The 14,308-nt window shown below is 34.8% G+C and overlaps 1 protein-coding gene across 6 annotated transcripts in view; it reads left to right on the top strand.

Moving 5' to 3' along the window:
• The window catches only part of Zranb3 (zinc finger RANBP2-type containing 3), a 232,121-nt gene that overhangs the window by 148,391 nt on the left and 69,422 nt on the right, over nucleotides 1-14,308 (top strand). The gene's annotated exons all lie outside the window — the stretch shown is intronic.

A 14,308-nucleotide genomic window follows, 5' to 3' on the forward strand; every position in this document is an offset into this window, starting at 1 on the left:
TTGGCTTATTTCACTTAGCATGATTGTCTCCAGATCCATCCAATCCATTTTCTGGCAAATGTCATACAGTCATTCTTTCTTTGGCTGAGTTCTATTCCATTGTGTTTTCATACCACATTTTCTTTATCCATTAAATCTGTTGAAGGGCACCTAGGTTGGTTCCATAGCTTAGCTGTTGTGAATTGAGCTGCTATAAACATTGATGTGGCTATACCACTGTAGTAGGCTGATTTTAAGTCCTTTGTATATATGCCAGGGAGAGGGATAACTGGGTCAAATGGTGATTCCATTCCAAGTTTTTAAGGAATCTCCATACTGCTTTCCCATAGTGGTTGCACCAATTTGCAGTCTCACCAGCAATGTATGAATGTATTCTTTTACCTATATACTCACCAACATTAATTGTTAATTGTATTCTTCTTTTATTATTATTAGTTGTTCAAAACATTACAAAGCTCTGGACATATCATATTTCATATGTTAATTGTATTCTTGATTGTTGCTATTCTGGCTGGAGTGAGATGAAATCTTAGTGTAGTTTTAATTTGCATTTCTCTAATTGCTAGAGATGTTGAACATTTTTATGTATTTGTTGACCATTCATATTTCTTCTGTGAAGTGTCTGTTCAGTTTCTTTGCTTATTTATTGATTGTTTTATTTGTTGTTTTTTTTTTTTTTTTGAGTTCTTTATATATTCTGGAGATTAATGCTATACTGAGGTGCAGGTGGCAAACATTTTCTCCCATTCTGTGGGCTCTATCTTCATGATTTTATTTCCTTTTTTTGAAGAAGCTTTTTAGTTTGATAACATCCCATTTATTGATTCTTGCTGTTTAGGAATCTTGTTGAGGAAGCCGACATGATGGAATGTTGGGCCTATATTTTCTTCTATTAGGTGTAGGATTTCTGGTCTAATGTCTTGGTCTTTGATCCACTTTGAGTTGACTTTTGTGCAAGATGAGAGGGGTTTAATTTCATTCTGCTACATATGGATTACCAGTTTTCCCAGCACCATTTGTTGAAGAGGCTTTCTTTTCTCCCATGTATGTTTATACCACTTTCATTTAGTATGGGATAACTGTATTTATGACACCTCCCAGTTGACACCACACTTACTGCATTGACTCAGCCCTCTACAGTCTTATACTGTCACCCTAACAAAAAGCATGACCAGTTCCACATGCAACTATCATTTACTCAGTGTGCACTGTTCTTCTATGAATAATTTCTAGCATTCAGTAGAAAATGTGAAATAAATGTAAAAGCCACTTAAAAAAATCCTAATCTATTGTCAAGAGATAAAACAATCAATGAAGACACATGTTAAAATGATCCAAATGGTAGAACTATTAAACAAGGACATTAAAATAGCTATGAATAGTATGTTAAGAATCTAATAAAGGCTGAGGTTGTGGCTCAGTGGTAGAGCAGTAGCCTAGCACACGCAAAGCACTGGGTGTGATTCTCAGCACCACTTAAAAATAAATAAATGAACGTATTGTGTCTACACACACACACACACGTGTGTGTGTGTGTGTGTATAATATATGTATGTATTTTTTTTTTTTAAAGAATCTAATAGAAGCCAAGTGTAGTGGCACACGCATGTGAATCTCGGTGGCTCGGGAGGCTTAGGCAGGAGAATCCCTAGTTCAAAGCCAGCATCAGCAATGTCAAGATGCTAAGCAACTCAGTGAGACCCTGTCTCTCAATAAAATACTAAACAGGGATGAGGATATGGCTCAGTGGTTGAGTGTCCCTGAGTTCAATCCCCAGTACCTAAAGGGGGAAAAAAAAGAAAGAAAGAAAGAATCTAATGGAAAAGATGTAGGAAGAGATGGAGAATTACAGAAGTTGCATGAAAATATAAATTTAGTAGAAGAGAAATGCTTGAAATAAAAAACAGTATCAGAGATAAAGAAAATGTATTCAATCGGCTTATAAGCCAACAGTAGAGGGTGAGGGAGGAGGAAAGGGAAAGGAGAAATACTAGTTAACAATATTGGGATTCCAAGATGGAGGGCTGGAGGGAGGCAGCATCCTGTGTTGCTCCATGACTCAGATCTCACCTAGTCGGAATACTGCATCTCAGAGAGTGTAAGAGAACCCCTATACAGCTGATTTCCTCAGAAATCACCAGCACTGTGACTCCCACGCAGGGCTCAGAGCCTCAGCGTTTGAGCAGGACTCCAGACCCCTGCCTTCCAAAACCCAAAGCCCGCGCTCTGCTCCCACTCAGGTCACTCGGCTACTACCTACCCACAGCACAATGCCATCACCCAGCTCCCCCCACCTCACCAGACACCCTGGCAGTGGAAGCAGACTGACTCCATCTTGGATAACCTTTCTCACCATATTTGGTGGGGACAGCTCTCAGATCGGATCTCCATCTGGCCAAGTGCCAGGTATCCAACCCCTCCCCCCCCACTCCCCAGTGGTGATAACTCGGCACAGTGATTACTCAACACAAAAACAGCTTCCAGTTGGCAGGTGTGCAGTGCCACCAGGGCGCCGCCCACCTTGTATGAGCCTGGGTGTGAGGGTCCCGCAGGTGGGAACTGATAAGTGAGAGGGAATGGGACTAAAGTTTGGAGTCCAACAGAGAGACCAGGAGCTGGGAAATCTCCAGGCAAGAGAGGGAGACAGTACCGGGCGCTCAAGTCAGACAAGCGGTCCCAAGAGTGACCCGTGATGTGCAATCTCTCTGCAGGGACTGGCAGGTGGCACTCCACACTTCCAGATGCCCTACACCAGGACCAGTCTTCCCACCCTGGTTACCTACACCATCCTGAGGGCAGAGACACCAGCTTAAAACAGACAAGCCACCTATTAGATGAGAAGAGAAACAGAACAGATACAGATCTCTAAAACTAGCAACAACCCTGGTTTCTTCTTTCGAGTATTTTTTTTTTCTCTTTTCTACCCCTCTATCCTCTGGCCCTCACATCCCCAACACATGTGAAACCAAGAACTTTGCATGAAATAGGATTTTGAGGACTGAGTCCTCTGAATAATATAATATAGAGGTGTTGTATATGCCCTTTGTTTTTCCTCTTTTTTTTCTTTCATTTTTCTTTCCTTCTTCAAATTTTACTATTTTAACATCTTGTATTTTTCTAAATACATATGTGTGTTGTTTAATGTACTCTATGGTCTTCCCATGTACTTGTCTACTCTAAATTACTTGCTGTCTATTCTCTTGCTACTAACCATCTTCATTAGATTTCTCTTTCACATTTCCTAAGATATATTAGCTCTATGCCCTCACATCCTTCCTCCTCACCATATCGTCCTATGCCCCACCCTCAGTTCATTGTCCACCGTCAGAAACTGTAAATCTTTTTACAAAACTACTGATATTTTAGATAATAATTGAATCCAACATTGAGACCAAACTGTAAACGTCTTAATACAACAAATTGTTCATAGGTGATATGTTGTTGATATTGGGATCTTGTCCTTCCTCACAAAGGAGGGCTCTCGGAACCCTACAAGAGCACTACAAACCTATAGGGTAAAAACAATAACACCCAAGACCCATAGAGCTGGAAAGGAAGACTCATGAGAAAAATGAAAAGACAAGAGAAGAAAGTACCACAAACAAATCAAGCAAGACACCACATCATTAGAATCATTGGCAGCCACAGCAGAAAAAAATGACAGAGAAAGAGTTCAGGATATACATGGGGAAGATATAAGAGAGCAAATACAAACAATGAAAGATCACTTTGACAAGGAGCTACATAAACAAATCCAAGAAGCAAAAGATCACCTCAACAGGGAGCTAGGGGTTCTAAACAAACAAACAAACAAACAAACAAACAAACAAACAGAAATCCTTAAAATGAAAGAAACAATAGACCAAATTAAAAGCTCAAATGAAAGCATCACCAACAGAGTAGACCACTTGGAAGATAGGACATCAGACAATGAAGATAAAATATATAATCTTGAAAAGAACATAGATCACACAGCGATAATGGTAAGAAACCATGAGCAGAACATTCAAGAAATATGGGATAGCATAAAAAGACCAAATTTAAGAGCTATTTGGATAGAGGAAGGCATAGAGGTCCAATCCAAAGGAATGAACAATCTATTCAATGAAATAATATCAGAAAACTTTCCAAACATGAAGAATGAATTGGAAATCCCAATTCAAGAAGCCTACAGGACGCCAAGTGTACAAAATCACAACAGATCCACACCAAGGCACATTATAATAAAAATGCCCAACATACAGAATAAGGAGAGAATTTTAAAAGCCACAAGATAAAGGAATCAGATTACGTATAGGGGAAAACCAATTAGGATAACAGAGTTTTCAAAACAGACCCTGAAAGCTAGAAGATCCTAGAACAACATATATCAAGCTCTGAAAGAAAATGGGTGCCAACCAAGAATCTTGTATCCAGCAAAATTAAGCTTAAGATTTGAAGATGAAATAAAAACCTCCCATGATAAACAAAAGTTAAAAGAATTTATAGCTAGAAAACCAGCACTACAAAACATCCTTGGCAAAATATTCTGTGAGGAGGAGATGAAAAACAACAATGAAAATTAGCAGAGGGAGGTAGCACCCTAAAGGACAAACTAATTAAAGAAAATCAAGTTAAATAACAAATATAGCTGGAAATACAAACTATGTCTCAATAATAACCCTGAATGTTAATGGCTTAAACTCACCAATCAAAATACATAGGCTAGCAAACTGGATTATGCTGCCTACAGGAGACTCATCTGATAGGAAAAGACATACACAGACTGAAAGTGAATGGTTGGGGAAAATCATACCACTCACATGGACTGTGAAAGCAAACATGGTTTCCATCCTCGTATCAAATAAAGTAGACTTCAAGCCAAAATTGATCAAAAGGGATAAAGATGGACATTACATACTGCTCACAGGAACGGTACACCAACAAGACATAACAATCATAAATATATATGCCCCAAACAATGTTGCAGCTATGTTCATCAAACAAATTTTTCTCAAGTTCAAGATTCAAATTGACCACAACATAATAATCTTGGGTGATTTTAACATACCTCTCTCACCACTGGATATATCTTCTAAACAAAAGTTGAATAAAGAAACTATAGAACTCAGTAATACAATCACTAACTTATAGACTTCACTGACATATATAAAATATATTAACCTGCATCAAATGGATACACTTTCTTCTCAGCAGCACATGGATCCTTCTCTAAAATAGACCATATAATATGCCACAAAGCAACTCTTAGCAAATACAAAAAAGTAGAGATACTATCATGCATTTTATCAGATCATAATGGAATGAAATTGGAAATCAACGACAAAATAAAAAATAAAAATTTCTCCACCTGGAGACTAAACAATACACTACCAAATGAACTATGGGTTACAGAAGACATCGAAGGGGAGATTTAAAAATTCTTAGAAGTAAATGAGAACATAGACACAACATATCGAAATCTCTGGGACACTATGAAAGCAGTATTAAGAGGAAAATTCATTGCATGAAGTTCATTTCTTAAAAGAAGAAGTCAACAAATAAATGACCTCACACTACATCTCAAAGTCCTAGAAAAAGAAGAACAAATCAGCAGCAAAAGCAAGAAATAATCAAAATTAGAGCTGAAATCAATGAAATCAAAACAAAAGAAACAATTGAAAAAATTGACAAAACAAAAAATTTGTTCTTTGAAAAAATAAATAAAATTGACAGACCCTTAGCTACACTAATGAAGAGAAGGAGAAAGAAAACTCATATTACCAGCATAGATGATGAAAAAGGTAATATTACAACTGACACTACATAAATACAGAGAATAGCTAGAAATTATTTTGAAAACTTATTCCAATAAAATAGAAGACAATGAAGGCATTGAGAAATTTCTTAAGTCGTACAATTTGCCCAGATTGAATGAGGAAGATATACACAATTTAAACAGACCAATATCAAGTGATAAAATAGAAGACACCATCAGAAGCTTACCAACCAAGAAAAGCCCAGGACTGAATGGATATACAGCTGAGTTCTACAAGACCTTTAAAGAAGAACTAATACCAATACTCTACAATTTATTTCAGGAAATAGAAAAAGAGGCAGCACTTCCAAACTCACTCTGTGAGGCCAATATCATCCTGATCCCAAAACCAGGCAAAGACAAATCTAAGAAAAAAAACTTCAGACCAATATCTCTAATGAACATAGATGCAAAAATGCTCAATAAAATTTTGGCAAATCGAATATAAAAAAATATCAAAAAGATTATGCATCATGATCAAGTGGGATTCATCCCATGGACGCAAGGTTGGTTCAACATATGGAAATCAATAAATGTAATTCCTCACATCAATAGACTCAAAGATAAGAATCATATGATCATCCCAATAGATGCAGAAAAAGCATTTGACAAAATACAGCATCCCTTAATGTACAAAACACTAGAAAAACTAGGGATAACAGGAACATATTTCAACATCTTAAAGGCTATCTATGCTAAGCCTTAGGACAGCATCATTCTAAATGGAGAAAAATTAAAGGCATTCCCTCTAAAAACTGGAACAAGACAGAATGCCCTCTTTCACCACTTCTGTTCAACATAGTTCTTGAAACACTGGCCAGAGCAATTAGACGAAAGAAGGGGTATGTATAGGAAAAGAAGAATTTAAATTAGCACTATTTGTTTACGACATGATGCTATACCTAGAAGACCCAAAAAGCTCCACCAAAACACTTCTAGAACTAGTAAATGAATTCAGCAAAGTAGCAGGATATAAAATCAACACCCATAAATCAAAGGCATTTTTGTATATCAGTGACAAATCCTCTGAGAAAGAAATGAGGAAAACTACCCCATTTACAATAACCTCAAAAAAAAAAAATAACTTGGGAATCAATTTAACAAAAGAGGTGAAAGATTTATATTCATTGTACTACAGAATCCTAAAGAAAGAATACTTTAGAAGATGGAAAGATCTACCTTGCTCTTGGATAGGCAGAATTAATATTATCAAAATGACCATACTACCAAAAGCACTATACAGATTTAATGCAATTCCGATCAAAATCCCAATGGCGTTCCTCATAGAAATAGAAAAAGCAATCATGAAATTCATCTGAAAAAATAAGAGACCCAGAATAGCTAAAGCAATCCTTAGCAGGAAGAGTGAAGCAGGTGGCATCACTATACCAGACCTTAAACTATACTACAGAGCAATAGTAACTAAAACAGCATGGTATTGGCACCAAAACAGACTGGTAGACCAATGGTACAGAATATAGGACACAGAGACTAACCCACAAAATTACAATTATCTTATATTAGACAAAGTTGCCAAAAACATGCATCAATGTTTATAGCAGCACAATTCACAATACCTAAACTGTAGAACTAACCTAGATGCCCTTCAATAGATGAATGGATTTAAAAAATGTGGCATATATACACAATGGAATATTACTCAGCAACAAAAGAGAATAAAATTGTGGCATTTGCAGGTAAATGGTTGGAGTTAGAGAAGATAATGCTAAGTGAAGTTAGCCAATCCCCCAAAATCAAATGCTGAATGTTTTCTCTTACATAAGGAGGCTGATTCGTAGTGGGATAGGGAGTGGGAGCATGGGAGGAATAGATAAACTCTAGATAGGGCAGAGGGGTGGGAGGGAAAAGGAGGGGGCATGGGGTTAATTAATGATGGTTGAATGTGATGATCATTACTATCCAAAGTACATGTATGAAGACATGGATGGGTGTGAATATGCTACATATATAACCAGAGATATGAAAAATTGTGCTGTATATATGTAATAAGAATTGTAATGCATTCTGCTGTCATGTAAATTTAAAAATTACATAAATACAGTGTGAACAAATATGTAACAACAAATCCCACTATTAGATATAATTATAATGCACCAGTAACAAATATGAAAGAAAGAAAAAATAAAACACAAAGGAAATTTTTTAAAACAAATACGCCAATGTCCTGGTTGTTTATGCTACAGAAAGGAAAATGTAGATTCACACAAATACTTTCACAGAAATTTATTTATAATAGTCATATATTTGGAAATAAATTAAATATCCTTTAAGTAAATTGTGAAGTTAGATGTGTAGATGAGTTCATAAATAGAACTTCACATGGATTTCCAGTTGCTTTGTTAAGAAAGAGGACAAGAAAACTCAATGGGGAAATGATAATCTTTCTAACAAATGGTGTTGGATGCTTGGATACCCATAAGGGGAAAAGGGAGTCTTTACTATTTCCCACTATACATAAAAATTTACTTGAAGTCAGTCATACTTCATATACTTAAATCCAAAAGCAAAAATTTGGAAACTCTTAGTAGTATACATGCATAAAAAACATTTCTATCCTTTAGGTAGAGCAATTTGTTAGGATAGAAATGTAAAAACTTCAAAGAAAGAAAACAGAATTCAAACATTAGAACTTATAATGATTTTTAAAAATCACATATAAAAACCACATAGATTGGAAGAAAATACATTCCCCCTGCTCAGTTTTCTCATGTTATTTTATGGTTTAAGCTTAAGTTTTGGTTTGATCAACATTCATTGTTCACCATATAATGACTGTTAAACATTTCACACTTGAGCTATAATTACATTTCTTTTCTTTGACAAGTATTGTTTTTCCTGGAGTTAATAACTACCTTTTTCCTCCATTTTTCTCTTTTTGATTGTTTGCTTGCTTACTTAGCTTTCTTTGTACTTAATACTGTGTACAGAATGTGTCCTTAAAGAGAAAGAGAAACTTATACTTTATTTCTTGTCTGTGGTAAGAAACCCTGATTTGAAGTCAGAGTATTGACAATCAACAGGAACTGGGAATCTTGAAGAAAAAGGAAGGAGATGAAAAGTTAGTTGTCCTCAAAAATTAATGTTCTCAAAAATTAATGGCAGCAGAAGGCCAAGTCCTGCCACTTAGTTCCCTAGAGATTTTAGTCATTTTTCATTCCTTCCATGCTAGAATCTGTCTTTAACAATGTATGTAAATTGGAACTGTGTTTTTCTATCCCTGGGCTGCAGCCAGAAATAATTAGTTACTGGCAATACCAAATTGGAATTCTTAATATATCTTCCCCAGATGTTATCAAAACCCAATATTTAGAGTCTATAGTAACCATAAATACAATTATCTACATAATGGATTAAATAGGCTTTTCAGGAGGCAACTGTAGTTATATACATTTAATATTGTTCCTATTAAAAAAATGTGTTTCTGAGTTCTCCGAACGCAATTTGTAAATGAGCTTAAAATATCACAGATTATAATTTAGTTATTATTTTGTATGCATCTGAGTAATTTCCTGATTAATTCAATAGATTATTTAGTTGCTAATCTGAGAAGGTGCTAGGAAAGTACACTGTCTTATCTCTCAAGGTTCTATAAACTATAAACTAGATCATAGTTTATAATTTATCCTAAGGATTCTTAGCCCTTCAGGTACAATGAAGTGGACTAACATGATCATATTTGTAGCTATGAGGAAAATGGATTGTAAGGAGCAAATCTATAGAAAGACAATTCATTTGAGCTGTATCACTGATAATTCAGGTTAACAGTGTTGGTAATCTAAACCAAGATGTGTCTGAGCCTACATACATAATGGATTAAATAGGCTTTTTCAAGATGTGGCTGAGCCACATCTTGACTGTAAAGAAAGAAAAACTTCAAGATGTATTAATACGGTACAATCAATAAACATTAATGATTGACAGAATGTAGAAGGAAGGGAAAAGATAGAAACTAGATTCTTGCTAGGTCAGCGGGATTGATGTTTGTGCCATTTACTGATACTGTGGGTAAAAAATACAAGATACATTTTGTGTTTAAATATGTTTGTTATTATGAAGTATGATCTGTGTCTAACTTAGCAAGGCAGATGCTGTTAGATAATAGAAGTTTTGGGTTTTTTTTTTTTTTTTGTACTCCACGGTGTCATTTTAGAAATACTTTTCTTTTTGTTGACTCATTCGAACAATTCTGTTGAGGAATTTAAACATATTTAAAACCATCTAATGATAGTTTGTCTAAATTTTGAAAAAGTTGATAGGACTTAAAATAATGAGTTTTTGATATCGCCATTTTAAGGGCATGTGTGTAAGTTTTGCTTGCAGTAAAATAGATTACTCGTCTGTGGTATTCAATTGAAAAAAGACTAAAACTCCATAATAAATGTATTAAATTAGTATGTAAAGTATAAAATTTTATTCTTGTTAGATATTCTGCAAAAGCAAATACTTTATCCTTTTATGTATTGACAATTTTAACACTGTTTACTAATTGTGATAGAAAGGATCTCAGGAGATCATTTCCTCTTCTTTTGTTGCAGACAAAGTTATACCTAAAGACTTCCAGAAAAATTTATCTCCATTCATACTCATTTTATAGATATGCAGAATAGAAATTTCTTTCTCTGCTATAACCTTTCTTTTCTTCATAATCTACAGTGTGTTTTTGGTAGACAGGAATACAGTGCCAAGTGCTTCAGATTAGGTCATATGGACATGATAAATTTTCCTGTATACAAGGCTATATATTATAATATTATGGTGTTGACATATCTTATCCATATGCCTATAAATATTTGTAATTTTCTACTTGTTCTACTTGTTCTTCTTAGGAAGACAGAAATATGTTTTAAATATATTTGTTATTATCTCCTTAATGTTGCTATTATATTATCAAGATCTCTTTCTTTTGCAAACAATTTTTGTTAGCTTTTTTTTTACCACTGTGACCAAAAGACCTGACAAAAACAATGTAGAGGAGGAAAAGTTTATTTTGGTTTACAGTTTCAGAGGCATCAGTTCACAGATGGTCAACTCCATTTCTCAGAGCACTAGATGAGGCAGAACATCATGACAAAAGTGTATGGCAAAGGAAAGCAGCTCAGGACATGACACCAGGAAGCGGAGAGAGAAAGAATACGCTCCACTCTCCAGGGTCACGATACAAACCCTATAGGCACACCTCCAGTGACCTGCTTCCTCCAGCTACACCCTACATACCTATAGTAACCACCCAGTTAATCCATATCAATGAATTAATCCAGTGATTAGGTCAAGTTTCTTATAATCAATCCACTAATCAGGTTAAGGCTCTTAGGCAATCATTTAAGTCTGAAAATTCTTGCATTGTCTCACACTTAAGCTTTTGTGGTACACATCATATCTAAACCATAACAAATACTTCTTAATGAAAATAAACAAAATATGATAAACAGGAAATATTAGTGATAAATAGCAAACAAAAAATGAACTTAATTAATGTTAAAAGTACAGAGTCAATTAGTGAAGAATTTCAGATAATTAAGAGAATTATACTTTTTCTTTTCTTTCTTTAAATTGCTTGTAATATTTGTTCAGAATACAATGGATGCAAATTGACAGATTCTTCAGATTTAAGCTCAGCATAATATACAGGTAGGAGAAAACAGATAAAAGTGGTATGCTTGCTTTAGCCAATTCTCAGTTATTTGGGAATACATTACAACTACATCTCATTTTTAAAGAAAATCATTTTGAGAGAAATGCCAGTTTTTATAAAAATGGTTAAAACCAACCCCTAATTTAAAATTTCCTGTCACTTTGGTGATGGTAGCATTCCTTAGTACTGAAAAAAAACTTTGCAGAAGGCAAATTGCTTTAAACATGTTCCCATTATGCACAAAGTGTGTTTCCTCTTTAATTGCCTCAGCAGCTTAACACAGGTGGAATCCTATTTATAAAATGAAGTAAACTATAATGAGGACACTACAATAATCCCTGCTGTACAGGGCCTGGAATGATGTGAGACTGAAGAGTCCCTCTTCTTTTGCTCTTTCTGATTTAGGAGTCTCTACGCTCTGAACCAGGGATAGCCTGCCTCCTGTTCATTAGTAAGAGATGGTCAGCAATAATCAGTTAAGTGCAAATAAGAAAATAATACCATTTTAGAGAAGAAAGGGATAGTGAAATGGCGAAGTGATATGGAGGAATGTTTTATTAAAAATGGGAAAATGCTCACTTGACATGGAAGAGTGGTTTTAAGGTTTTTAAGATGGCAGGAGTAGGTAGTTTAGAATCAAAGGTAAAGTGATTCGCCTTAGAGAAGTAAAGAAATACCTCTCTTGTTCCAAAAGAAAAGGAAATTAGAATGAGTGAAAATAAAGAAAAGAAACAGAATTCTAAGATGATGATTCTACTTTCTCTAGGCAGTGAGGGTATTTGAGAACCAATAGTCATAGTTCCGATTTTGAAGCAAGTTGAGAAGGTTGAAATTGTTTTTTCAGTTCACTAGAAAAATATGTTAATACTAAGAGCTAATATGTTGATAATATTTCTTGTGTGCCAAGCACTATTCCAAGCATATTTAGTGCATGGCCTCATTAAATTCTTACCACAACACTATGAGGTTTAAAGAACTTTATCTACTTTTGTAAGTGTGAAAACTGAAGCACCGAGATTAAGTGACTTGCTTATTCTCTCTCAGACTTTTAAGTGTTGGAGTCAGGATTTGAATCCAGACAATCTGACTCAAGAAACCATAATTTCTCTAGGATAGCTGAATAAATTTAGTATTTGTTAATGATCATGGATTTGGGTGGTACCTATTTTCTTATTAGAGACTTTTCAGCATCTCTATATAGATAGAAGATACAAAATTAAAAGTCTATATATTCTGTGTATAACAATTTTAACACCCAAATAAGTTTTATTCATGCTTATGGTTTAGTAGTAAAAGTTGATTACCTGGACCGGGGTTGTGGCTCAGTGGTAGGCACTGGATTCAATACTCAAAACCACATAATTAATTGAAGTGAAAATAAAGATATTATGCTCATCTACAATTTTTTAAAAAGTTGATTACCTTACTGGCATGACTGGTTGATGGAGTTTATAAAGAAATCAAAATTTTAATTGAAGTTAGTTTTAATAGAATTAGATTACCTGTTTTACTTAATGACTTTTATAATTAAGCTTTCATGAAATTAATTTTTTAAATCCTTTTACTATATTGGCTTTGCTTTCCAATGATGTCAAAATTTGAGTAATTTTTTTTTTACACAATTTTTTTTTAAATATTTTTAATTTTTTATTGTGGGTTGTTCGAAACATTACAAATTTCTTGACATATCATATTCCACACTTTGATTCAAGTGGGTTATGAACTCCCACCTTCACCCCATACACAGATTGCAGAATCACATCAGTTACACATCCATTGATTTACATATTGCCATACTAGTGTCTGTTGTGCTCCGCTGCCTTTCCCATCCTCCACCCTCCCCCCTCCCCACCTCTCCCCTCCCCTCCCCTCCTCTCTCTCTACCCCCTCCACTGTATAACCCTGAGGGTCTCCTTCCATTACCATGCAATTTCCCTTCTCTCTCCCTTTCCCTCCCACCTCTCATCCCTGTTAAATGTTAATCTTCTTCTCCTGCTCTTCATCCCTACTCTGATCTTAGTTACTCTCCTTATATCAAAGAAGACATTTGGCATTTGTTTTTTAGGAATTGGCTAGCTTCACTTAGCATAATCTGCTCTAATGCCATCCATTTCCCTGTAAATTCTATGATTTTGTCATTTTTTAATGCAGAGTAATACTCCATTGTGTATAAATGCCACATTTTTTTTATCCATTCGTCTATTGAAGGGCATCTAGGTTGGTTCCACAGTCTTGCTATTGTGAACTGTGCTGCTATGAACATCGATGTAGCAGTGTCCCTGTAGCATGCTCTTTTTAGGTCTTTAGGGAATAGACCAAGAAAGGGAATAGCTGGGTCAAATGGTGGCTCCATTCCCATTTGTAGAAATCTGTTTCTCTAAAAATTTCTTGTATTGTTGTTGAAAAATCCAATGCAATTCAAGATTTTTATCCTATTTTGATTCTGAGAAATTTTTTCCTCCTTTCTCTGGAATCTTTATCCCCAGCATTCTAAAATCTCATAATGATAGGCCTTGCTCTGGGTTCATTTTCATTCACATGAAGGATGAATACTTTTCCATTTTCCATTGTGAATACTCATGCCCATATGATCAGTGAAACTTTTTCTTTGATTTTTTTTCTTTCTTCTTCTTTCTCTGCATTATTTCCTAGAAATTTATTTTTCACATATTGCTCTCATGACTTAGTTCTCTAATTTTCTTGTATTTTATTTATTTTTTTCTACCTACTTTTTTGGACATTTTCTCAGTTTAATAACCAGTGAATTTTAAACTTCTATTATATTTTTAATTTTTGAGAGCATTTTTTCCATTCAATGTTTCATTTTTATATCATCCTGTTTTTGTTTTATAAATATA

Source organism: Marmota monax, unplaced genomic scaffold (assembly GCF_021218885.2).
Source record: "Marmota monax isolate L192 unplaced genomic scaffold, Marmota_monax_Labrador192_F-V1.1 WCK01_AAM20220418_F8-fsc00034, whole genome shotgun sequence".
Lineage (NCBI taxonomy): Eukaryota > Metazoa > Chordata > Mammalia > Rodentia > Sciuridae > Marmota > Marmota monax.